The 25,649-nt window shown below is 48.6% G+C and overlaps 11 non-coding genes across 11 annotated transcripts; all 11 read right to left on the bottom strand.

Annotated features, from left to right (window-relative positions):
- Positions 1-13,967: 13,967 nt before the first annotated feature.
- trnag-gcc (transfer RNA glycine (anticodon GCC)) lies at positions 13,968-14,038 on the bottom strand. The gene has a single exon. It is a non-coding gene; the product is annotated as a tRNA-Gly (tRNA).
- Positions 14,039-15,069: 1,031 nt separating this feature from the next.
- trnae-uuc (transfer RNA glutamic acid (anticodon UUC)) lies at positions 15,070-15,141 on the bottom strand. Its single transcript has one exon. It is a non-coding gene; the product is annotated as a tRNA-Glu (tRNA).
- A 954-nt stretch (positions 15,142-16,095) lies between these two features.
- Positions 16,096-16,166, bottom strand: trnag-gcc (transfer RNA glycine (anticodon GCC)). Its single transcript has one exon. It is a non-coding gene; the product is annotated as a tRNA-Gly (tRNA).
- A 1,031-nt stretch (positions 16,167-17,197) lies between these two features.
- On the bottom strand, positions 17,198-17,269 carry trnae-uuc (transfer RNA glutamic acid (anticodon UUC)). The gene has a single exon. It is a non-coding gene; the product is annotated as a tRNA-Glu (tRNA).
- A 954-nt stretch (positions 17,270-18,223) lies between these two features.
- trnag-gcc (transfer RNA glycine (anticodon GCC)) lies at positions 18,224-18,294 on the bottom strand. The gene has a single exon. It is a non-coding gene; the product is annotated as a tRNA-Gly (tRNA).
- A 1,035-nt stretch (positions 18,295-19,329) lies between these two features.
- On the bottom strand, positions 19,330-19,401 carry trnae-uuc (transfer RNA glutamic acid (anticodon UUC)). Its single transcript has one exon. It is a non-coding gene; the product is annotated as a tRNA-Glu (tRNA).
- Positions 19,402-20,355: 954 nt separating this feature from the next.
- trnag-gcc (transfer RNA glycine (anticodon GCC)) lies at positions 20,356-20,426 on the bottom strand. The gene has a single exon. It is a non-coding gene; the product is annotated as a tRNA-Gly (tRNA).
- Positions 20,427-21,461: 1,035 nt separating this feature from the next.
- trnae-uuc (transfer RNA glutamic acid (anticodon UUC)) lies at positions 21,462-21,533 on the bottom strand. Its single transcript has one exon. It is a non-coding gene; the product is annotated as a tRNA-Glu (tRNA).
- A 954-nt stretch (positions 21,534-22,487) lies between these two features.
- On the bottom strand, positions 22,488-22,558 carry trnag-gcc (transfer RNA glycine (anticodon GCC)). Its single transcript has one exon. It is a non-coding gene; the product is annotated as a tRNA-Gly (tRNA).
- Positions 22,559-23,593: 1,035 nt separating this feature from the next.
- On the bottom strand, positions 23,594-23,665 carry trnae-uuc (transfer RNA glutamic acid (anticodon UUC)). The gene has a single exon. It is a non-coding gene; the product is annotated as a tRNA-Glu (tRNA).
- A 954-nt stretch (positions 23,666-24,619) lies between these two features.
- trnag-gcc (transfer RNA glycine (anticodon GCC)) lies at positions 24,620-24,690 on the bottom strand. Its single transcript has one exon. It is a non-coding gene; the product is annotated as a tRNA-Gly (tRNA).
- Positions 24,691-25,649: the final 959 nt, after the last annotated feature.

The following is a 25,649-nucleotide window of genomic DNA, read 5'->3' as shown; positions in this document are numbered from 1 at the left end:
ATACCCCTGGTGTGAAGGTGATTACAGGCAATGCCTGGATACCCCTGGTGGGACAATGATTACGGGTAATGCCCAGATACCCCTGGTGGGACGGTGATTACAGGTAATGCCCAGATAATCCTGGTGGGACGGTGATTACAAGTAATGCCCAGATAACCCTGGAGGGACAGTGATTACAGGTAATGCCCAGATACCCCTGGTGGGATAGTGATTACTGGTAATGCCCGGATACCCCTGGTGTGAAGGTGATTACAGGTAATGCCCAGATACCCCTGGTGGGACAGTGATTACTGGTAATGCCTGGATACCCCTGGTGTGAAGGTGATTACAGGCAATGCCTGGATACCCCTGGTGGGACAATGACTACAGGTAATGACCAGATACCCCTGGAGGGACAGTGATTACAGGTAATGCCCAGATACCCCTGGTGGGACGGTGATTACAGGTAATGCCCAGATACCGCTGGTGGGATGGTGATTACCGGTAATGTCTGGATACCCCTGCTGGGACAGTGATTGCAGGTAATGCCCAGATACCCTGGTGGGACAGTGATTGCAGGTAATGCCCAGATACCCCTGGTGGGACAGTGATTACAGGTAATGCCCAGATACCCCTGGTGGGACGCTGATTACAGGTAATGCCCGGATACCCCTGGTGTGAAGGTGATTACTGGTAATGCCCGGATACCCCTGGTGGGACGGTGATTACAGGTAATGCCCGGATACCGCTGGTGGGATGGTGATTACCGGTAATGTCTGGATACCCCTGCTGGGACAGTGATTGCAGGTAATGCCCAGATACCCCTGGTGGGACAGTGATTGCAGGTAATGCCCAGATACCCCTGGTGGGACAGTGATTGCAGGTAATGCCCAGATACCCCTGGTGGGACGGTGATTACAGGTAATGCCCAGATACCTCTGGTGGGACGTTGATTACAGGTAAGGCCCGATACCCCCGGCTCTCTGTGGAATGAGGCCCGCTGACAGCCCCAGGGCTTTCCTCAGACGGTTGTGTGCTGTCCCCAGCCACCCCTGGAATATGGCCCTCCTGCCTGGTGCACAGCGAGTCAGCCACAGATTATGAGGCTGCAGCCCATCAAGGACCGAGCATTTGGGCGGCAGCTCACCAGTCCCGCATCCACATCTGTGGGGTCCGAAGAATGGAGGAGAGGCTGCCGAGACTGCAGCAACGAAATCAGCCCAAGGCAATGATTAAGCGGTAACTGTCACTGCTGACAGAGGCAGGACAGAACCAGTGCCCTCAGCCCCTGTACATTTATAGCACTGCACTGTCTATCTGATGCCAGCGAGTGGCAGCATTGACTGACAATGGGGAATATGACACTGATCTCCACACACCCATCACTGTGTTACAAAAACATTTAAAAAGTCTTGCATTTCTATACCAGCGTTCAGCACCTCAGGACGTCCCAAAGCACTTCACAGCCAATGAAGTACTTTTTGAAGTGCAGTCACTGTTCTAATGCAGGAAACACGGCAGCCAATTTGCGCACAGCAAGCTCCCACAAACAGCAATGTGATATGGCAAGATAATCTGTTTTTTCAGTCCTGTTGATTAAGGGATAAATATTGGCCCAGGACACCAGGGAGAATGACCATGCTCACCTTCGAATAGTGGCCGTGGGATCATTTACATCCACCTGAGAGAGCAGTTTAATGTCTCATCCGAAAGACGCACCTCCTAAAGTGCGGCGCTCCCTCCCTCCCGACAGTGCGGCGCTCCCTCAGTACTACCTCTCTGATAGTGCAGCGCTCCCTCAGTACTGCCCCTCCGACAGTGCAGCGCTCCCTCAGTACTGCCCCTCCGACAGTGCAGCGCTCCCTCAGTACCGCCCCTCCGACAGTGCAGCGCTCCCTCGGTACTGCCCCTCCAACAGTGCAGCGCTCCCTCAGTACTGCCCCCCCAACAGTGCAGCGCGCCCTCAGTACTGACCCTCCGAAAGTGCGGCGCTCCCTCAGTATTGCCCCTCCGACAGTGCAGCGCTCCCTCAGTACTGCCCCTCCAACAGTGCAGCGTTCCCTCAGTACTGACCCTCCGAAAGTGCGGCGCTCCCTCAGTATTGCCCCTCCGACAGTGCGGCGCTCCATCAGTACTGCCCCTCCGACAGTGCAGTGCTGCCTCAGTACCGTCCCTCCGATAGTGCGGCACTCCCTCAGTCCTGCCCCTCCGACAGTGCGGCGCTCCCTCAGTCCTGCCCCTCCGACAGTGCAGCGCTCCCTCAGTACTGCCCCTCCGACAGTTCAGCACTCCCTCAGTCCTGCCCCTCCGACAGTGCAGCGCTCCCTCAATACTGCCCCTCTGACAGTGCAGCGCTCCCTCAGCACTGCCCCTCCAACAGTGCAGCGCTCCCTCAGTACTGCCCCTCCGACAGTGTGGTGCTCCCTCAGTACTGCCCCTCTGACAGTGCGGCGCTCCCTCAGTACTGCCCCTCCGACAGTGTGGTGCTCCCTCAGTACTGCCCCTCCGACAGTGCGGCGCTCCCTCAGTACTGCCCCTCCGACAGTGCAGCGCTCCCTCAGTACTGCCCCTCCGACAGTGCGGCGCTCCCCCAGTACCGCCCCTCCGATAGTGCGGCACTCCCTCAGTCCTGCCCCTCCAACAGTGCAGTGCTCCCTCAGTACTGCCCCTCCGACCGTGCGGCGCTGCCTCAGTACCGCTCCTCTGACAGTGCGCCGCTCCCTCAGTACTGAACTGGAGTGTCAGCCTGGATTTTTGTGCTCAAGTCTCTGGAGTGGGGCTCGAACCCACAACCTTCTAGCTCAGGCGAGAGAGTGCTGCCCACTGAGCTACGGCTGGAGCAGCGGCAAAACCTCCTGCTCCTCTTGGCCCCCCTAAAATAAGAGTTAAAAAGAAACTTTGACCATTTTCTGAGAGGTGGATTTGCTTATTCCAAGTGGCCTCAAACAGGCAGGAGTTCCAGCCCCTGGTATCCAGACCTAAGATCAGCAGTGTAAACAGGGCAGCAAGTCACCCAGGACCATTCTGCACTGTGACTGCCCTGGTTACGGCAGGGAGGATGCCTGACCCTTGGCCCGACGAAACTCGCTGACTGCTCGGTACATAACCCGGTTATCTTATTCATATCTCTCTCGGCATCAATCTCCAACAGATCCTGTAGTGCCAAGCTTTCCTACAAAAGGAGGTTGAAAGTCCAAATATGTCCAATTCTGGGCACCGCACTTTAGGAAAGATGTGAAGGCCTTTGAGAGGGTGCAGCAAAGATTTACGAGAATGATTCCAGGATTGAGGGACTTCAGTTACTTTGACAGACTGGAGAAGCTGGGGTTGTTCTCCTTGGAGCAGAAAAGATTGAGGGGAGATTTGATGGAGGTGCTCAAAATCATGAGGGGTCTGGACAGAGTAGAGAGTGACAAACTGTTCCCATTGGCAGAAGGGTAGAGAATCAGAGGACACAGATTTAAGTTGATTTGCAAAAGAACCAAAGGCGACATAAGAAAAAACTTTTTTACGCAGCAAGGAGGAAAAATTCAGTTGTCTGCGCCTCCCGTTAGCGCCTTAAGAGGGCGCTAATGGGCCGCAGAGCAACTAGCGCCCGGGCGCGGCGATGTTTGCGTCGCTCGCGTAATTAACTAGACATTTTGTGGCGGCGCTAAACACTACCGCCACGATCTCCTGCGCCGGTAGATCATGATGTCAGTCGAGTGCGCAACTCCCCGGTAGTGCCCCGGACCAGATATTGAGTGGCACCCCCTGCCTTACCACCTGCTGCTAGCAGCGACAGGTTGAGGGGAGCGTTTTGCAGTCGGGAAGGGACTGGGGGAGCGCTATTTAAAGGCGACCGCTTCTGCCTTTTTTTGTTGGTGACATTTTTGCACCACGCATTCTGAGAGAGAGAGAGAGAGACTTCTGGAGATTCAACGCTGTGTGAAGGAGTTTTGCATACTGAGCAGCACTTTGCTGGTTCATTTTGATTTGCCCTTCCTTGTATCGATTTAGAAGAGACTGTGGGGGCTGCACTCTGAGCTGTTTCCCTGGGCCTCTCCATTGTTCTTTCCAGCAGATTTGATGTACAGGTCTCTCCAGGCCGAGATTCAAGGCTGCAATGAGCAGGATGTGGATGGAGAGCAAGATCGACCCTCCCCTTTAAGATAAAAACAGAAAAATGCTGGAGAAACTCAGCAGGTCAAGCAGCATCTGCGAAGAGAGAAACAGAGTTAATGTTTCAGGTCGATGACCATTCGTCAGAACTGGCCGGCGCCAGTGTGTCTGTGTTCCATTGCTGACTGACATCACAATAGCTTCGCCAGCGCTGAGGTAGCGCCTCACTCCTCGGTCTATGCGCCTTAAGACAGGTGTGAAGCACATGATTTCGCCCTCCAATCACCCCCTGGGGCGATAAAAGCCAAGTTTGCCATCAGAGGCGCTAATTAGCGCCAGGCGCTAAACTTTGCGCACGGCCGCTAATGGCGCCCCAAACGGGGCGATACTGAATTTTGCCCCCCAAGTGTTTAAGATCTGGAATGCACCGCCTGACAGGGTGGTGGAGGCAGACTCAATCATGGCTTTCAAAAGGGAGCTGGATAAGTATCTGAAGGAAAGAAATGTGCAGGGCTATGTGGAAAAGGCGGGGGAGTGGGACTAGCTGAAGTGCTCTTGTAGAGAGCCGGCACAAGCTCGACGGGCAGAATGGCCTTCTTCCATGCTGTAATCATTCTATGATCCAAATGGCCTTCGTTGGATTGCCCTTCCCCTCCAGGTTAATCACCCGCTGAAAGAGCAGCGGGAAGTTTATAAGGAATGGCCTCTCCTGGCAAATCCCATACTGCCAGTTCACTATCATACATATGCTCTTTAAATCTTCACTCATCAGACAAAAGATGCCCTGATTAAAAACAAATCTTTAAAAATAGAGGAAAATTGGTTATTATCAATGCACTCACACCCACCGATATGTTCCACACCCGACCACAGCACACTCATGCGTCTTAGTTAGTGGGGGTGGTCCCCACAATAAAATATGCAGCCAACCTTGTCTGGGTTCAACACAGAATATGGTGATTTGGGCATGGTACAGGCAACTGGTGGATAGGGACAGTACCCCAGTAACAGGGAGTGCTCGGGGGCTGTACCCCAGTAACAGTGAGCGCTCCAGTAACAGGCAGTGCCCGGGGACTGTACCCCAGTAACAGGCAGTGCCCAGGGACTGTACCCCAGTAACAGGGAGTGCCCGGGGACTGTACCCCAGTAACAGGGAGTGTCCAGGGACTGTACCCCAGTAACAGGCAGTGCCCGGGGACTGTACCCCAGTAACAAGGAGCGCCCAGGTACTGTACCCCAGTAACAGGGAATGCCCAGGGACTGTACCCCAGTAACAGGGAGTGCCCAGGGACCGTACCCCAGTAACAGGGAGTGCCCAAGGACTGTACCCCAGCAACAGGGAGTGCCCAGGGACTGTACCCCAGTAACAGGCAGTGCCCGGGGAATGTACCTCAGTACCAGGGAGTGCCCAGGGACTGTACCCCAGTAACAGGGAGTGCCCAGGGACAGTACCCCAGTAACAGGGAATGCCCAGGGACTGTACCCCAGTAACAGGGAGTGCCCAGGGACCGTACCCCAGTAACAGGGAGTGCCCAAGGACCGTACCCCTGTAACAGGGAGTGCCCAGGGTCTGTACCCCAGTAACAGGGAGTGCCCAGGGACCGTACCCCAGTGACAGGGAGTGCCCAGGGACCGTACCCCAGTCACAGGGAGTGCCATGGGACTGTACCCCAGTAACAGGGAGTGCCCAGGCACCGTACCCCAGCAACAGGGTGTGCCCAGGGACTGTACCCCAGTAACGGGGAGTGCCAGGGACCGTACCCCAGTAACAGGGAGCGCCCAGGGACTGTACCCCAGTAACAGGGAGTGCCCAGGGACCGTACCCCAGTAACAGGGAGTGCCCAGGGACTGTACCCCAGTAACAGGGAGTGCCCGGGGACCGTACCCCAGTAACAGGGAGTGACCGGGGACTGTACCCCAGTAACAGGGAGTGCCCGGGGACTGTACCCCAGTAACAGGGAGAGCCCAGGGACTGTACCCCAGTAACAGGGAGCGCCCAGGGAGCGTACCCCAGTAACAGGGAGTGCCCAGGGACTGTACCCCAGTAACAGGGAGTGCCCAGGGACTGGCAGGAGGGATGGTAACCAGAGGTAGAATTGTCTTATGCAGCGAATGTTAAGGCCTCATGAATATCAGGATAAGTTATCACGGCCCAGTTACTCTGTCATTCGAGTCTTGCACACGTTGCTAATGTGGCATTTTTCACACTGGCAATGAGTTGACTGATAGCCGTGCTGTGATCAGCTAAGTTTGTTAGGGAGATGCAGTCGGCAAAATAATACATGGAAGATGGATAATAACCGTGACTCTCTGACACTGCGAGGCAAGGAAGCGAATGCTGCACCTCGGTACCGAATGATGCGCTGCTGACTGTTGAGGCAACAGCAGCGGTGTGGAAAATTGAAAGGTTGATGAGGTGCAAGTATTGTTTCGCGCGGGTGCTTTGATTGCTGGCAGTTCAAACAGCCAGAAAACGCACTGGTTCCGAACCCGGGCCGCGGCGGTGAAAGCGCCGAATCCTATCCACTAGACCACCAGGAAAGCTGTGAGAAGCGGCCTGCCAGCAAGCAGAACAAGGCAGTCTTTCCTCCTTGCTGCTTTGAAATTCAGGTCACTTTCACGCCAGGCAAACTTTTCGTGCAAGATGACATTTTTTAGGCGAGATCACAAAGGACATGTTCAGGAAACCACAGCATCAAGTGCGTGTAGGCGTCCACCTGAAATCTATTTGCTTCTGTGCTTCTCTCAGAGATACACAGTCAGAGAAAAGCCGTCGGGATATTGAATAATCAGCACCAAAATATCAAGGACAATACAGAGGAAACAGTAATGCACTGCTTGAGACAAAGACTCAAACATATGCACGAACACAGATGTGTGCTCACTTTGTGTGAGTATGTCTCAGATATCCATATGATTCATGGAGGCGTGCAGTACAGTGTGAGGCCATTCGGCCAATCGTGCCAGTGCTGTCCACTTGAAAGATCAGACGTGCTTTCTCCCGCTGTTATCTGCATTTCCCTGTCCTCTCTCGTTCCGCAGTGCCCCGCACAAAAGACAAACAGAAGGAGAACACTATGCTAACGAGGAATTGATGCAGGAGATTTTTATGCAGTTCCTCACCGTTTAAAATTGTTTTAGGTTCAATCTTTCGCTGTTGATCTTTTCCAAGGAGCGCTTTAAGGTGCTGCCAAAACGTTTAAAATTGGGGATGTTAAAATTCCTTCCCGTCGGGGAATTTCACCCCGGTCTCCCGCGTGACAGGCGGGGATACTCACAACGAGACTAACGAGGAAGTGAGCAATGCAATGTCTGTCAGAGTAAGAATCGAGCCTGTTACACAGGAACAGGATGCCATTCAGCCCCTCAAAGCTGTTGCACAGCAACAGAAGCAGAACATTCATACCCTTGATCCACTTGCACAGGTACAGCTAATAAATTATTTATGCTCATGTGATGTGTTTGCGATGAAATGAATTGTTAAAAAAATTAGCCTGCATTGGCCGGGATTCGAACCCGGGTCTCCCGCGTGGCAGGCGAGAATTCTACCCCTGAACCACCAACGGACGCCGACTTAATCGATTCTATTTTCTGGTAGCTACAATTTTTTTTTGACTTTTGTTAATACAAGCGGGGACACTGCGTTAACATAAAAAGCAATATGCAGCAGATACTGCATCTGGAATTGTTGATTAAATGCTGGAAACACTTCGAAGGTCCTGGAAGATCTGTGGACAGAGAAACACAGTGTTAACCTCTCAGGTGCATGAGCTCTCGGTAGAGCTAAGATTTTGCACTTTTCTACGTCCCGTGGGAGTTTCCTTCCAACGTTGTTTAGCTGCTCAAAAATTACATAATTAAGAAACTAACCTTCCCCAAAAGAAAAAATAGGAGCAGGATTGGGCCATTCGGCCCCTCGAGCCCGCCATTTAAAAAGTTCGTGGCTGATGAGATCTTCGACACAACGCAACTTTGCCGACTGTTCCCCATAACCTTTGACTCCCCTGTAGCTGAAATGTATGTCTATCAGACATGCAGAACCCGTTTGACGTCTTACAGTGTGGCCCGAGGGATAGTGTGGAGAAGCTGGGATTGCTTTCCTCTGGAGGCTAAGAGGAAATTTAATAGAGGCTTGCAAAATTACAATGGGTTTTGATAGAGGAAATAAAGACAAACGCTTTCCAATGGCAGGAGGGATGGTAACCAGAGGTAGAATTGTCTTATGCAGCGAATGTTAAGGCCTCATGAATATCAGGATAAGTTATCACGGCCCAGTTACTCTGTCATTCGAGTCTTGCACACGTTGCTAATGTGGCATTTTTCACACTGGCAATGAGTTGACTGATAGCCGTGCTGTGATCAGCTAAGTTTGTTTGGGAGATGCAGTCGGCAAAATAATACATGGAAGACGGATAATAACCGTGACTGTTCTGAGGCAAGGAAGCGAATGCTGCACCTCGGTACCGAATGATGCGCTGCTGACTGTTGAGGCAGCAGCAGCGGTGTGGAAAATTGAAAGGTTGATGAGGTGCAAGCATTGTTTCGCGCGGGTGCTTTGATTGCTAGCATTTGAAACAGCCAGAAAACACACTGGTTCCCTGACCGGGAATCGAACCCGGGCCGCGGCGGTGAAAGCGCCGAATCATATCTACTAGACCACCAGGAAAGCTGTGAGAAGCGGCCTGCCAGCAAGCAGAACAAGGCAGTCTTTCCTCCTTGCTGCTTTGAAATTCAGGTCACTTTCACGCCAGGCAAACTTTTCGTACAAGATGACATTTTTTAGGCGAGATCACAAAGGACATGTTCAGGAAACCACAGCATCAAGTGCGTGTAGGCGTCCACCTGAAATCTATTTGCTTCTGTGCTTCTCTCAGAGATACACAGTCAGAGAAAAGCCGTCGGGATATTGAATAATCAGCACCAAAATATCAAGGACAATACAGAGGAAACAGTAATGCACTGCTTGAGACAAAGACTCAAACATATGCACGAACACAGATGTGTGCTCACTTTGTGTGAGTATGTCTCAGATATCCATATGATTCATGGAGGCGTGCAGTACAGTGTGAGGCCATTCGGCCAATCGTGCCAGTGCTGTCCACTTGAAAGATCAGACGTGCTTTCTCCCGCGGTTATCTGCATTTCCCTGTCCTCTCTCGTTCCGCAGTGCCCCGCACAAAAGACAAACAGAAGGAGAACACTATGCTAACGAGGAATTGATGCAGGAGGTTTTTATGCAGTTCCTCACCGTTTAAAATTGTTTTAGGTTCAATCTTTCGCTGTTGATCTTTTCCAAGGAGCGCTTTAAGGTGCTGCCAAAACGTTTAAAATTGGGGATGTTAAAATTCCTTCCCGTCGGGGAATTTGACCCCGGTCTCCCGCGTGACAGGCGGGGATACTCACAACGAGACTAACGAGGAGGTGACCAATGCAATGTCTGTCAGAGTAAGAATCGAGCCTGTTACACAGGAACAGGATGCCATTCAGCCCCTCAAAGCTGTTGCACAGGAACAGGAGCAGAACATTCATACCCTTGATCCAGTTGCACAGGTACAGCTAATAAATTATTTATGCTCATGTGATGAGTTTGCTATGAAATGAATTGTTAAAAAAATTAGCCTGCATTGGCCGGGAATCGAACCCGGGTCTCCCGCGTGGCAGGCGAGAATTCTACCTCTGAACCACCAATGCACGCCGACTTAATCGATTCTATTTTCTGGTAGCTACAATTTATTTTTGACTTTTGTTAATACAAGCGGGGACACTGCGTTAACATAAAAAGCAATATGCAGCAGATACTGCATCTGGAATTGTTGATTAAATGCTGGAAACACTTCGAAGGTCCTGGAAGATCTGTGGACAGAGAAACACAGGGTTAACCTCTCAGGTGCATGAGCTCTCGGTAGAGCTAAGATTTTGCACTTTTCTACGTCCCGTGGGAGTTTCCTTCCAACGTTGTTTAGCTGCTCAAAAATTACATAATTAAGAAACTAACCTTACCCAAAAGAAAAAATAGGAGCAGGATTGGGCCATTCGGCCCCTCGAGCCCGCCATTTAAAAAGTTCGTGGCTGATGAGACCTTCGACACAACGCAACTTTGCCGCCCGTTCCCCATAACCTTTGACTCCCCTGTAGCTGAAATATATGTCTATCAGACATACAGAACCCGTTTGACGTCTTACAGTGTGGCCCGAGGGATAGTGTGGAGAAGCTGGGATTGCTTTCCTCTGGAGGCTAAGAGGAAATTTAATAGAGGCTTGCAAAATTACAATGGGTTTTGATAGAGGAAATAAAGACAAACGCTTTCCAATGGCAGGAGGGATGGTAACCAGAGGTAGAATTGTCTTATGCAGCGAATGTTAAGGCCTCATGAATATCAGGATAAGTTATCACGGCCCAGTTACTCTGTCATTCGAGTCTTGCACACGTTGCTAATGTGGCATTTTTCACATTGGCAATGAGTTGACTGATAGCCGTGCTGTGATCAGCTAAGTTTGTTAGGGAGATGCAGTCGGCAAAATAATACATGGAAGACGGATAATAACCGTGACTGTTCTGACACTGCGAGGCAAGGAAGCGAATGCTGCACCTCGGTACCGAATGATGCGCTGCTGACTGTTGAGGCAACAGCAGCGGTGTGGAAAATTGAAAGGTTGATGAGGTGCAAGCATTGTTTCGCGCGAGTGCTTTGATTGCTGGCATGTCCAGCAGCCAGAAAACGCACATGGTTTTCTGACAGGGAATCGAACCCGGGCCGCGGAGGTGAAAGCGCCGAATCCTATCCACTAGACCACCAGGGAAGCTATGAGAAGCTGCCTGCCAGCAAGCAGAACAAGGCAGTCTTTCCTCCTTGCTGCTTTGAAATTCAGGTCACTTTCACGCCAGGCAAACTTTTCGTACAAGATGACATTTTTTAGGCGAGATCACAAAGGACATGTTCAGGAAACCACAGCATCAAGTGCGTGTAGGCGTCCACCTGAAATCTATTTGCTTCTGTGCTTTTCTCAGAGATACACAGTCAGAGAAAAGCCGTCGGGATATTGAATAATCAGCACCAAAATATCAAGGACAATACAGAGGAAACAGCAATGCACTGCTTGAGACAAAGACTCAAACATATGCACGAACACAGATGTGTGCTCACTTTGTGTGAGTATGTCTCAGATATCCATATGATTCATGGAGGCGTGCAGTACAGTGTGAGGCCATTCGGCCAATCGTGCCAGTGCTGTCCACTTGAAAGATCAGACGTGCTTTCTCCCGCTGTTATCTGCATTTCCCTGTCCTCTCTCGTTCCGCAGTGCCCCGCACAAAAGACAAACAGAAGGAGAACACTATGCTAACGAGGAATTGATGCAGGAGGTTTTTATGCAGTTCCTCACCGTTTAAAATTGTTTTAGGTTCAATCTTTCGCTGTTGATCTTTTCCAAGGACCGCTTTAAGGTGCTGCCAAAACGTTTAAAATTGGGGATGTTAAAATTCCTTCCCGTCGGGGAATTTCACCCCGGTCTCCCGCGTGACAGGCGGGGATACTCACAACGAGACTAACGAGGAAGTGAGCAATGCAATGTCTGTCAGAGTAAGAATCGAGCCTGTTACACAGGAACAGGATGCCATTCAGCCCCTCAAAGCTGTTGCACAGCAACAGGAGCAGAACATTCATACCCTTGATCCACTTGCACAGGTACAGCTAATAAATTATTTATGCTCATGTGATGTGTTTGCTATGAAATGAATTGTTAAAAAAATTAGCCTGCATTGGCCGGGAATCGAACCCGGGTCTCCCGCGTGGCAGGCGAGAATTCTACCCCTGAACCACCAATGGACGCCGACTTAATCGATTCTATTTTCTGGTAGCTACAATTTATTTTTGACTTTTGTTAATACAAGCGGGGACACTGCGTTAACATAAAAAGCAATATGCAGCAGATACTGCATCTGGAATTGTTGATTAAATGCTGGAAACACCTCGAAGGTCCTGGAAGATCTGTGGACAGAGAAACACAGGGTTAACCTCTCAGGTGCATGAGCTCTCGGTAGAGCTAAGATTTTGCACTTTTCTACGTCCCGTGGGAGTTTCCTTCCAACGTTGTTTAGCTGCTCAAAAATTACATAATTAAGAAACTAACCTTCCCCAAAAGAAAAAATAGGAGCAGGATTGGGCCATTCGGCCCCTCGAGCCCGCCATTTAAAAAGTTCGTGGCTGATGAGATCTTCGACACAACGCAACTTTGCCGCCCGTTCCCCATAACCTTTGAATCCCCTGTAGCTGAAATATATGTCTATCAGACATACAGAACCCGTTTGACGTCTTGCAGTGTGGCCCGAGGGATAGTGTGGAGAAGCTGGGATTGCTTTCCTCTGGAGGCTAAGAGGAAATTTAATAGAGGCTTGCAAATTTACAATGGGTTTTGATAGAGGAAATAAAGACAAACGCTTTCCAATGGCAGGAGGGATGGTAACCAGAGGTAGAATTGTCTTATGCAGCGAATGTTAAGGCCACATGAATATCAGGATAAGTTATCACGGCCCAGTTACTCTGTCATTCGAGTCTTGCACACGTTGCTAATGTGGCATTTTTCACACTGGCAATGAGTTGACTGATAGCCGTGCTGTGATCAGCTAAGTTTGTTAGGGAGATGCAGTCGGCAAAATAATACATGGAAGACGGATAATAACCGTGACTGTTCTGACACTGCGAGGCAAGGAAGCGAATGCTGCACCTCGGTACCGAATGATGCGCTGCTGACTGTTGAGGCAACAGCAGCGGTGTGGAAAATTGAAAGGTTGATGAGGTGCAAGCATTGTTTCGCGCGAGTGCTTTGATTGCTGGCATGTCAAACAGCCAGAAAACGCACTGGTTCCCTGACCAGGAATCGAACCCGGGCCGCGGCGCTGAAAGTGCCGAATCCTATCCACTGGACCACCAGGGAAGCTGTGAGAAGCGGCCTGCCAGCAAGCAGAACAAGGCAGTCTTTCCTCCTTGCTGCTTTGAAATTCAGGTCACTTTCACGCCAGGCAAACTTTTCGTGCAAGATGACATTTTTTAGGCGAGATCACAAAGGACATGTTCAGGAAACCACAGCATCAAGTGCGTGTAGGCGTCCACCTGAAATCTATTTGCTTCTGTGCTTTTCTCAGAGATACACAGTCAGAGAAAAGCCGTCGGGATATTGAATAATCAGCACCAAAATATCAAGGACAATACAGAGGAAACAGTAATGCACTGCTTGAGACAAAGACTCACACATATGCACGAACACAGATGTGTGCTCACTTTGTGTGAGTATGTCTCAGATATCCATATGATTCATGGAGGCGTGCAGTACAGTGTGAGGCCATTCGGCCAATCGTGCCAGTGCTGTCCACTTGAAAGATCAGACGTGCTTTCTCCCGCTGTTATCTGCATTTCCCTGTCCTCTCTCGTTCCGCAGTGCCCCGCACAAAAGACAAACAGAAGGAGAACACTATGCTAACGAGGAATTGATGCAGGAGGTTTTTATGCAGTTCCTCACCGTTTAAAATTGTTTTAGGTTCAATCTTTCGCTGTTGATCTTTTCCAAGGAGCGCTTTAAGGTGCTGCCAAAACGTTTAAAATTGGGGATGTTAAAATTCCTTCCCGTCGGGGAATTTCACCCCGGTCTCCCGCGTGACAGGCGGGGATACTCACAACGAGACTAACGAGGAAGTGAGCAATGCAATGTCTGTCAGAGTAAGAATCGAGCCTGTTACACAGGAACAGGATGCCATTCAGCCCCTCAAAGCTGTTGCACAGGAACAGGAGCAGAACATTCATACCCTTGATCCGCTTGCACAGGTACAGCTAATAAATTATTTATGCTCATGTGATGTGTTTGCAATGAAATGAATTGTTAAAAAAATTAGCCTGCATTGGCCGGGAATCGAACCCGGGTCTCCCGCGTGGCAGGCGAGAATTCTACCCCTGAACCACCAATGCACGCCGACTTAATCGATTCTATTTTCTGGTAGCTACAATTTATTTCTGACTTTTGTTAATACAAGCGGGGACACTGCGTTCACATAAAAAGCAATATGCAGCAGATACTGCATCTGGAATTGTTGATAAAATGCTGGAAACACTTCGAAGGTCCTGGAAGATCTGTGGACAGAGAAACACAAGGTTAACCTCTCAGGTGTATGAGCTCTCGGTAGAGCTAAGATTTTGCACTTTTCTACGTCCCGTGGGAGTTTCCTTCCAACGTTGTTTAGCTGCTCAAAAATTACATAATTAAGAAACTAACCTTCCCCAAAAGATTAAATAGGAGCAGGATTGGGCCATTCGGCCCCTCGAGCCCGCCATTTAAAAAGTTCGTGGCTGATGAGATCTTCGACACAACGCAACTTTGCCGCCCGTTCCCCATAACCATTGACTCCCCTGTAGCTGAAATATATGTCTATCAGACAGACAGAACCCGTTTGACGTCTTACAGTGAGGCCCGAGGGATAGTGTGGAGAAGCTGGGATTGCTTTCCTCTGGAGGCTAAGAGGAAATTTAATAGAGGCTTGCAAAGTTACAATGGGTTTTGATAGAGGAAATAAAGACAAACGCTTTCCAATGGCAGGAGTGATGGTAACCAGAGGTAGAATTGTCTTATGCAGCGAATGTTAAGGCCTCATGAATATCAGGATAAGTTATCACGGCCCAGTTACTCTGTCATTCGAGTCTTGCACACGTTGCTAATGTGGCATTTTTCACACTGGCAATGAGTTGACTGATAGCCGTGCTGTGATCAGCTAAGTTTGTTAGGGAGATGCAGTCGGCAAAATAATACATGGAAGACGGATAATAACCGTGACTGTTCTGACACTGTGAGGCAAGGAAGCGAATGCTGCACCTCGGTATCGAATGATGCGCTACTGACTGTTGAGGCAACAGCAGCGGTGTGGAAAATTGAAAGGTTGATTCGCGCATTGTTTCGCGCGGGTGCTTTGATTGCTGGCATTTCAAACAGCCAGAAAACGCACTGGTTCCCTGACCGGGAATCGAACCCGGGCCGCGGCGGTGAAAGCGCCGAATCCTATCCACTAGACCACCAGGGAAGCTGTGAGAAGCGGCCTGCCAGCAAGCAGAACAAGGCAGTCTTTCCTCCTTGCTGCTTTGAAATTCAGGTCACTTTCACGCCAGGCAAACTTTTCGTACAAGATGACATTTTTTAGGCGAGATCACAAAGGACATGTTCAGGAAACCAAAGCATCAAGTGCGTGTAGGCGTCCACCTGAAATCTATTTGCTTCTGTGCTTTTCTCAGAGATACACAGTCAGAGAAAAGCCGTCGGGATATTGAATAATCAGCACCAAAATATCAAGGACAATACAGAGGAAACAGTAATGCACTGCTTGAGACAAAGACTCACACATATGCACGAACACAGATGTGTGCTCACTTTGTGTGAGTATGTCTCAGATATCCATATGATTCATGGAGGCGTGCAGTACAGTGTGAGGCCATTCGGCCAATCGTGCCAGTGCTGTCCACTTGAAAGATCAGACGTGCTTTCTCCCGCTGTTATCTGCATTTCCCTGTCCTCTCTCGTTCCGCAGTGCCCCGCACAAAAGACAAACAGAAGGAGAACACTATGCTAACGAGGAATTGATGCAGGAGGTTTTTATGCAGTTCCTCACCGTTTAAAATTGTTTTAGGTTCAATCTTTCGCTGTTGATCTTTTCCAAGGAGCGCTTTAAGGTGCTGCCAAAACGTTTAAAATTGGGGATGTTAAAATTCCTTCCCGTCGGGGAATTTCACCCCGGTCTCCCGCGTGACAGGCGGGGATACTCACAACGAGACTAACGAGGAAGTGAGCAATGCAATGTCTGTCAGAGTAAGAATCGAGCCTGTTACACAGGAACAGGATGCCATTCAGCCCCTCAAAGCTGTTGCACAGGAACAGGAGCAGAACATTCATACCCTTGATCCGCTTGCACAGGTACAGCTAATAAATTATTTATGCTCATGTGATGTGTTTGCAATGAAATGAATTGTTAAAAAAATTAGCCTGCATTGGCCGGGAATCGAACCCGGGTCTCCCGCGTGGCAGGCGAGAATTCTACCCCTGAACCACCAATGCACGCCGACTTAATCGATTCTATTTTCTGGTAGCTACAATTTATTTCTGACTTTTGTTAATACAAGCGGGGACACTGCGTTAACATAAAAAGCAATATGCAGCAGATACTGCATCTGGAATTGTTGATAAAATGCTGGAAACACTTCGAAGGTCCTGGAAGATCTGTGGACAGAGAAACACAAGGTTAACCTCTCAGGTGTATGAGCTCTCGGTAGAGCTAAGATTTTGCACTTTTCTACGTCCCGTGGGAGTTTCCTTCCAACGTTGTTTAGCTGCTCAAAAATTACATAATTAAGAAACTAACCTTCCCCAAAAGATTAAATAGGAGCAGGATTGGGCCATTCGGCCCCTCGAGCCCGCCATTTAAAAAGTTCGTGGCTGATGAGATCTTCGACACAACGCAACTTTGCCGCCCGTTCCCCATAACCATTGACTCCCCTGTAGCTGAAATATATGTCTATCAGACAGACAGACCCCGTTTGACGTCTTACAGTGAGGCCCGAGGGATAGTGTGGAGAAGCTGGGATTGCTTTCCTCTGGAGGCTAAGAGGAAATTTAATAGAGGCTTGCAAAGTTACAATGGGTTTTGATAGAGGAAATAAAGACAAACGCTTTCCAATGGCAGGAGTGATGGTAACCAGAGGTAGAATTGTCTTATGCAGCGAATGTTAAGGCCTCATGAATATCAGGATAAGTTATCACGGCCCAGTTACTCTGTCATTCGAGTCTTGCACACGTTGCTAATGTGGCATTTTTCACACTGGCAATGAGTTGACTGATAGCCGTGCTGTGATCAGCTAAGTTTGTTAGGGAGATGCAGTCGGCAAAATAATACATGGAAGACGGATAATAACCGTGACTGTTCTGACACTGTGAGGCAAGGAAGCGAATGCTGCACCTCGGTATCGAATGATGCGCTACTGACTGTTGAGGCAACAGCAGCGGTGTGGAAAATTGAAAGGTTGATTCGCGCATTGTTTCGCGCGGGTGCTTTGATTGCTGGCATTTCAAACAGCCAGAAAACGCACTGGTTCCCTGACCGGGAATCGAACCCGGGCCGCGGCGGTGAAAGCGCCGAATCCTATCCACTAGACCACCAGGGAAGCTGTGAGAAGCGGCCTGCCAGCAAGCAGAACAAGGCAGTCTTTCCTCCTTGCTGCTTTGAAATTCAGGTCACTTTCACGCCAGGCAAACTTTTCGTACAAGATGACATTTTTTAGGCGAGATCACAAAGGACATGTTCAGGAAACCAAAGCATCAAGTGCGTGTAGGCGTCCACCTGAAATCTATTTGCTTCTGTGCTTTTCTCAGAGATACACAGTCAGAGAAAAGCCGTCGGGATATTGAATAATCAGCACCAAAATATCAAGGACAATGCAGAGGAAACAGTAATGCACTGCTTGAGACAAAGACTCAAACATATGCACGAACACAGATGTGTGCTCACTTTGTGTGAGTATGTCTCAGATATCCATATGATTCATGGAGGCGTGCAGTACAGTGTGAGGCCATTCGGCCAATCGTGCCAGTTCTGTCCACTTGAAAGATCAGACGTGCTTTCTCCCGCTGTTATCTGCATTTCCCTGTCCTCTCTCGTTCCGCAGAGCCCCGCACAAAAGACAAACAGAAGGAGAACACTATGCTAACGAGGAATTGATGCAGGAGGTTTTTATGCAGTTCCTCACCGTTTAAACTTGTTTTAGGTTCAATCTTTCGCTGTTGATCTTTTCCAAGGAGCGCTTTAAGGTGCTGCCAAAACGTTTAAAATTGGGGATGTTAAAATTCCTTCCCGTCGGGGAATTTCACCCCGGTCTCCCGCGTGACAGGCGGGGATACTCACAACGAGACTAACGAGGAAGTGAGCAATGCAATGTCTGTCAGAGTAAGAATCGAGCCTGTTACACAGGAACAGGATGCCATTCAGCCCCTCAAAGCTGTTGCACAGCAACAGGAGCAGAACATTCATACCCTTGATCCACTTGCACAGGTACAGCTAATAAATTATTTATGCTCATGTGATGTGTTTGCTATGAAATGAATTGTTAAAAAAATTAGCCTGCATTGGCCGGGAATCGAACCCGGGTCTCCCGCGTGGCAGGCGAGAATTCTACCCCTGAACCACCAATGCACGCCGACTTAATCGATTCTATTTTCTGGTAGCTACAATTTATTTTTGACTTTTGTTAATACAAGCGGGGACACTGCGTTAACATAAAAAGCAATATGCAGCAGATACTGCATCTGGAATTGTTGATTAAATGCTGGAAACACTTCGAAGGTCCTGGAAGATCTGTGGACAGAGAAACACAGGGTTAACCTCTCAGGTGCATGAGCTCTCGGTAGAGCTAAGATTTTGCACTTTTCTACTTCCCGTGGGAGTTTCCTTCCAACGTTGTTTAGCTGCTCAAAAATTACATAATTAAGAAACTAACCTTCCCCAAAAGAAAAAATAGGAGCAGGATTGGGCCATTCGGCCCCTCGAGCCCGCCATTTAAAAAGTTCGTGGCTGATGAGATCTTCGACACAACGCAACTTTGCCGCCCGTTCCCCATAACCTTTGACTCCCCTGTAGCTGAAATATATGTCTATCAGACATACAGAACCCGTTTGACGTCTTACAGTGTGGCCCGAGGGATAGTGTGGAGAAGCTGGGATTGCTTTCCTCTGGAGGCTAAGAGGAAATTTAATAGAGGCTTGCAAAATTACAATGGGTTTTGATAGAGGAAATAAAGACAAACGCTTTCCAATGGCAGGAGGGATGGTAACCAGAGGTAGAATTGTCTTATGCAGCGAATGTTAAGGCCTCATGAATATCAGGATAAGTTATCACGGCCCAGTTACTCTGTCATTCGAGTCTTGCACACGTTGCTAATGTGGCATTTTTCACACTGGCAATGAGTTGACTGATAGCCGTGCTGTGATCAGCTAAGTTTGTTAGGGAGATGCAGTCGGCAAAATAATACATGGAAGACGGATAATAACCGTGACTGTTCTGACACTGTGAGGCAAGGAAGCGAATGCTGCACCTCGGTACCGAATGATGCGCTGCTGACTGTTGAGGCAACAGCAGCGGTGTGGAAAATTGAAAGGTTGATGAGGTGCAAGCATTGTTTCGCGCGGTGCTTTGATTGCTGGCATTTCAAACAGCCAGAAAACGCACTGGTTCCCTGACCGGGAATCGAACCCGGGCCGCGGCGGTGAAAGCGCCGAATCCTATCCACTAGACCACCAGGGAAGCTGTGAGAAGCGGCCTGCCAGCAAGCAGAACAAGGCAGTCTTTCCTCCTTGCTGCTTTGAAATTCAGGTCACTTTCACGCCAGGCAAACTTTTCGTACAAGATGACATTTTTTAGGCGAGATCACAAAGGACATGATCAGGAAACCAAAGCATCAAGTGCGTGTAGGCGTCCACCTGAAATCTATTTGCTTCTGTGCTTTTCTCAGAGATACACAGTCAGAGAAAAGCCGTCGGGATATTGAATAATCAGCACCAAAATATCAAGGACAATGCAGAGGAAACAGTAATGCACTGCTTGAGACAAAGACTCAAACATATGCACGAACACAGATGTGTGCTCACTTTGTGTGAGTATGTCTCAGATATCCATATGATTCATGGAGGCGTGCAGTACAGTGTGAGGCCATTCGGCCAATCGTGCCAGTTCTGTCCACTTGAAAGATCAGACGTGCTTTCTCCCGCTGTTATCTGCATTTCCCTGTCCTCTCTCGTTCCGCAGTGCCCCGCACAAAAGACAAACAGAAGGAGAACACTATGCTAACGAGGAATTGATGCAGGAGGTTTTTATGCAGTTCCTCACCGTTTAAACTTGTTTTAGGTTCAATCTTTCGCTGTTGATCTTTTCCAAGGAGCGCTTTAAGGTGCTGCCAAAACGTTTAAAATTGGGGATGTTAAAATTCCTTCCCGTCGGGGAATTTCACCCCGGTCTCCCGCGTGACAGGCGGGGATACTCACAACGAGACTAACGAGGAAGTGAGCAATGCAATGTCTGTCAGAGTAAGAATCGAGCCTGTTACACAGGAACAGGATGCCATTCAGCCCCTCAAAGCTGTTGCACAGGAACAGGAGCAGAACATTCATACCCTTGATCCACTTGCACAGGTACAGCTAATAAATTATTTATGCTCATGTGATGTGTTTGCTATGAAATGAATTGTTAAAAAAATTAGCCTGCATTGGCCGGGAATCGAACCCGGGTCTCCCGCGTGGCAGGCGAGAATTCTACCCCTGAACCACCAATGCACGCCGACTTAATCGATTCTATTTTCTGGTAGCTACAATTTATTTTTGACTTTTGTTAATACAAGCGGGGACACTGCGTTAACATAAAAAGCAATATGCAGCAGATACTGCATCTGGAATTGTTGATTAAATGCTGGAAACACTTCGAAGGTCCTGGAAGATCTGTGGACAGAGAAACACAGGGTTAACCTCTCAGGTGCATGAGCTCTCGGTAGAGCTAAGATTTTGCACTTTTCTACTTCCCGTGGGAGTTTCCTTCCAACGTTGTTTAGCTGCTCAAAAATTACATAATTAAGAAACTAACCTTCCCCAAAAGAAAAAATAGGAGCAGGATTGGGCCATTCGGCCCCTCGAGCCCGCCATTTAAAAAGTTCGTGGCTGATGAGATCTTCGACACAACGCAACTTTGCCGCCCGTTCCCCATAACCTTTGACTCCCCTGTAGCTGAAATATATGTCTATCAGACATACAGAACCCGTTTGACGTCTTACAGTGTGGCCCGAGGGATAGTGTGGAGAAGCTGGGATTGCTTTCCTCTGGAGGCTAAGAGGAAATTTAATAGAGGCTTGCAAAATTACAATGGGTTTTGATAGAGGAAATAAAGACAAACGCTTTCCAATGGCAGGAGGGATGGTAACCAGAGGTAGAATTGTCTTATGCAGCGAATGTTAAGGCCTCATGAATATCAGGATAAGTTATCACGGCCCAGTTACTCTGTCATTCGAGTCTTGCACACGTTGCTAATGTGGCATTTTTCACACTGGCAATGAGTTGACTGATAGCCGTGCTGTGATCAGCTAAGTTTGTTAGGGAGATGCAGTCGGCAAAATAATACATGGAAGACGGATAATAACCGTGACTGTTCTGACACTGTGAGGCAAGGAAGCGAATGCTGCACCTCGGTACCGAATGATGCGCTGCTGACTGTTGAGGCAACAGCAGCGGTGTGGAAAATTGAAAGGTTGATGAGGTGCAAGCATTGTTTCGCGCGGTGCTTTGATTGCTGGCATTTCAAACAGCCAGAAAACGCACTGGTTCCCTGACCGGGAATCGAACCCGGGCCGCGGCGGTGAAAGCGCCGAATCCTATCCACTAGACCACCAGGGAAGCTGTGAGAAGCGGCCTGCCAGCAAGCAGAACAAGGCAGTCTTTCCTCCTTGCTGCTTTGAAATTCAGGTCACTTTCACGCCAGGCAAACTTTTCGTACAAGATGACATTTTTTAGGCGAGATCACAAAGGACATGTTCAGGAAACCAAAGCATCAAGTGCGTGTAGGCGTCCACCTGAAATCTATTTGCTTCTGTGCTTTTCTCAGAGATACACAGTCAGAGAAAAGCCGTCGGGATATTGAATAATCAGCACCAAAATATCAAGGACAATGCAGAGGAAACAGTAATGCACTGCTTGAGACAAAGACTCAAACATATGCACGAACACAGATGTGTGCTCACTTTGTGTGAGTATGTCTCAGATATCCATATGATTCATGGAGGCGTGCAGTACAGTGTGAGGCCATTCGGCCAATCGTGCCAGTTCTGTCCACTTGAAAGATCAGACGTGCTTTCTCCCGCTGTTATCTGCATTTCCCTGTCCTCTCTCGTTCCGCAGAGCCCCGCACAAAAGACAAACAGAAGGAGAACACTATGCTAACGAGGAATTGATGCAGGAGGTTTTTATGCAGTTCCTCACCGTTTAAACTTGTTTTAGGTTCAATCTTTCGCTGTTGATCTTTTCCAAGGAGCGCTTTAAGGTGCTGCCAAAACGTTTAAAATTGGGGATGTTAAAATTCCTTCCCGTCGGGGAATTTCACCCCGGTCTCCCGCGTGACAGGCGGGGATACTCACAACGAGACTAACGAGGAAGTGAGCAATGCAATGTCTGTCAGAGTAAGAATCGAGCCTGTTACACAGGAACAGGATGCCATTCAGCCCCTCAAAGCTGTTGCACAGCAACAGGAGCAGAACATTCATACCCTTGATCCACTTGCACAGGTACAGCTAATAAATTATTTATGCTCATGTGATGTGTTTGCTATGAAATGAATTGTTAAAAAAATTAGCCTGCATTGGCCGGGAATCGAACCCGGGTCTCCCGCGTGGCAGGCGAGAATTCTACCCCTGAACCACCAATGCACGCCGACTTAATCGATTCTATTTTCTGGTAGCTACAATTTATTTTTGACTTTTGTTAATACAAGCGGGGACACTGCGTTAACATAAAAAGCAATATGCAGCAGATACTGCATCTGGAATTGTTGATTAAATGCTGGAAACACTTCGAAGGTCCTGGAAGATCTGTGGACAGAGAAACACAGGGTTAACCTCTCAGGTGCATGAGCTCTCGGTAGAGCTAAGATTTTGCACTTTTCTACTTCCCGTGGGAGTTTCCTTCCAACGTTGTTTAGCTGCTCAAAAATTACATAATTAAGAAACTAACCTTCCCCAAAAGAAAAAATAGGAGCAGGATTGGGCCATTCGGCCCCTCGAGCCCGCCATTTAAAAAGTTCGTGGCTGATGAGATCTTCGACACAACGCAACTTTGCCGCCCGTTCCCCATAACCTTTGACTCCCCTGTAGCTGAAATATATGTCTATCAGACATACAGAACCCGTTTGACGTCTTACAGTGTGGCCCGAGGGATAGTGTGGAGAAGCTGGGATTGCTTTCCTCTGGAGGCTAAGAGGAAATTTAATAGAGGCTTGCAAAATTACAATGGGTTTTGATAGAGGAAATAAAGACAAACGCTTTCCAATGGCAGGAGGGATGGTAACCAGAGGTAGAATTGTCTTATGCAGCGAATGTTAAGGCCTCATGAATATCAGGATAAGTTATCACGGCCCAGTTACTCTGTCATTCGAGTCTTGCACACGTTGCTAATGTGGCATTTTTCACACTGGCAATGAGTTGACTGATAGCCGTGCTGTGATCAGCTAAGTTTGTTAGGGAGATGCAGTCGGCAAAATAATACATGGAAGACGGATAATAACCGTGACTGTTCTGACACTGTGAGGCAAGGAAGCGAATGCTGCACCTCGGTACCGAATGATGCGCTGCTGACTGTTGAGGCAACAGCAGCGGTGTGGAAAATTGAAAGGTTGATGAGGTGCAAGCATTGTTTCGCGCGGTGCTTTGATTGCTGGCATTTCAAACAGCCAGAAAACGCACTGGTTCCCTGACCGGGAATCGAACCCGGGCCGCGGCGGTGAAAGCGCCGAATCCTATCCACTAGACCACCAGGGAAGCTGTGAGAAGCGGCCTGCCAGCAAGCAGAACAAGGCAGTCTTTCCTCCTTGCTGCTTTGAAATTCAGGTCACTTTCACGCCAGGCAAACTTTTCGTACAAGATGACATTTTTTAGGCGAGATCACAAAGGACATGATCAGGAAACCAAAGCATCAAGTGCGTGTAGGCGTCCACCTGAAATCTATTTGCTTCTGTGCTTTTCTCAGAGATACACAGTCAGAGAAAAGCCGTCGGGATATTGAATAATCAGCACCAAAATATCAAGGACAATGCAGAGGAAACAGTAATGCACTGCTTGAGACAAAGACTCAAACATATGCACGAACACAGATGTGTGCTCACTTTGTGTGAGTATGTCTCAGATATCCATATGATTCATGGAGGCGTGCAGTACAGTGTGAGGCCATTCGGCCAATCGTGCCAGTTCTGTCCACTTGAAAGATCAGACGTGCTTTCTCCCGCTGTTATCTGCATTTCCCTGTCCTCTCTCGTTCCGCAGTGCCCCGCACAAAAGACAAACAGAAGGAGAACACTATGCTAACGAGGAATTGATGCAGGAGGTTTTTATGCAGTTCCTCACCGTTTAAACTTGTTTTAGGTTCAATCTTTCGCTGTTGATCTTTTCCAAGGAGCGCTTTAAGGTGCTGCCAAAACGTTTAAAATTGGGGATGTTAAAATTCCTTCCCGTCGGGGAATTTCACCCCGGTCTCCCGCGTGACAGGCGGGGATACTCACAACGAGACTAACGAGGAAGTGAGCAATGCAATGTCTGTCAGAGTAAGAATCGAGCCTGTTACACAGGAACAGGATGCCATTCAGCCCCTCAAAGCTGTTGCACAGCAACAGGAGCAGAACATTCATACCCTTGATCCACTTGCACAGGTACAGCTAATAAATTATTTATGCTCATGTGATGTGTTTGCTATGAAATGAATTGTTAAAAAAATTAGCCTGCATTGGCCGGGAATCGAACCCGGGTCTCCCGCGTGGCAGGCGAGAATTCTACCCCTGAACCACCAATGCACGCCGACTTAATCGATTCTATTTTCTGGTAGCTACAATTTATTTTTGACTTTTGTTAATACAAGCGGGGACACTGCGTTAACATAAAAAGCAATATGCAGCAGATACTGCATCTGGAATTGTTGATTAAATGCTGGAAACACTTCGAAGGTCCTGGAAGATCTGTGGACAGAGAAACACAGGGTTAACCTCTCAGGTGCATGAGCTCTCGGTAGAGCTAAGATTTTGCACTTTTCTACTTCCCGTGGGAGTTTCCTTCCAACGTTGTTTAGCTGCTCAAAAATTACATAATTAAGAAACTAACCTTCCCCAAAAGAAAAAATAGGAGCAGGATTGGGCCATTCGGCCCCTCGAGCCCGCCATTTAAAAAGTTCGTGGCTGATGAGATCTTCGACACAACGCAACTTTGCCGCCCGTTCCCCATAACCTTTGACTCCCCTGTAGCTGAAATATATGTCTATCAGACATACAGAACCCGTTTGACGTCTTACAGTGTGGCCCGAGGGATAGTGTGGAGAAGCTGGGATTGCTTTCCTCTGGAGGCTAAGAGGAAATTTAATAGAGGCTTGCAAAATTACAATGGGTTTTGATAGAGGAAATAAAGACAAACGCTTTCCAATGGCAGGAGGGATGGTAACCAGAGGTAGAATTGTCTTATGCAGCGAATGTTAAGGCCTCATGAATATCAGGATAAGTTATCACGGCCCAGTTACTCTGTCATTCGAGTCTTGCACACGTTGCTAATGTGGCATTTTTCACACTGGCAATGAGTTGACTGATAGCCGTGCTGTGATCAGCTAAGTTTGTTAGGGAGATGCAGTCGGCAAAATAATACATGGAAGACGGATAATAACCGTGACTGTTCTGACACTGTGAGGCAAGGAAGCGAATGCTGCACCTCGGTACCGAATGATGCGCTGCTGACTGTTGAGGCAACAGCAGCGGTGTGGAAAATTGAA

Source organism: Somniosus microcephalus, unplaced genomic scaffold (genome assembly GCF_052327205.1).
Source record: "Somniosus microcephalus isolate GS21.2 unplaced genomic scaffold, FLI_Smic_1.0 unresolved_chr8, whole genome shotgun sequence".
In the NCBI taxonomy this organism is placed as follows: domain Eukaryota; kingdom Metazoa; phylum Chordata; class Chondrichthyes; order Squaliformes; family Somniosidae; genus Somniosus; species Somniosus microcephalus.
This window is presented reverse-complemented; position numbering and strand designations above follow the sequence as displayed.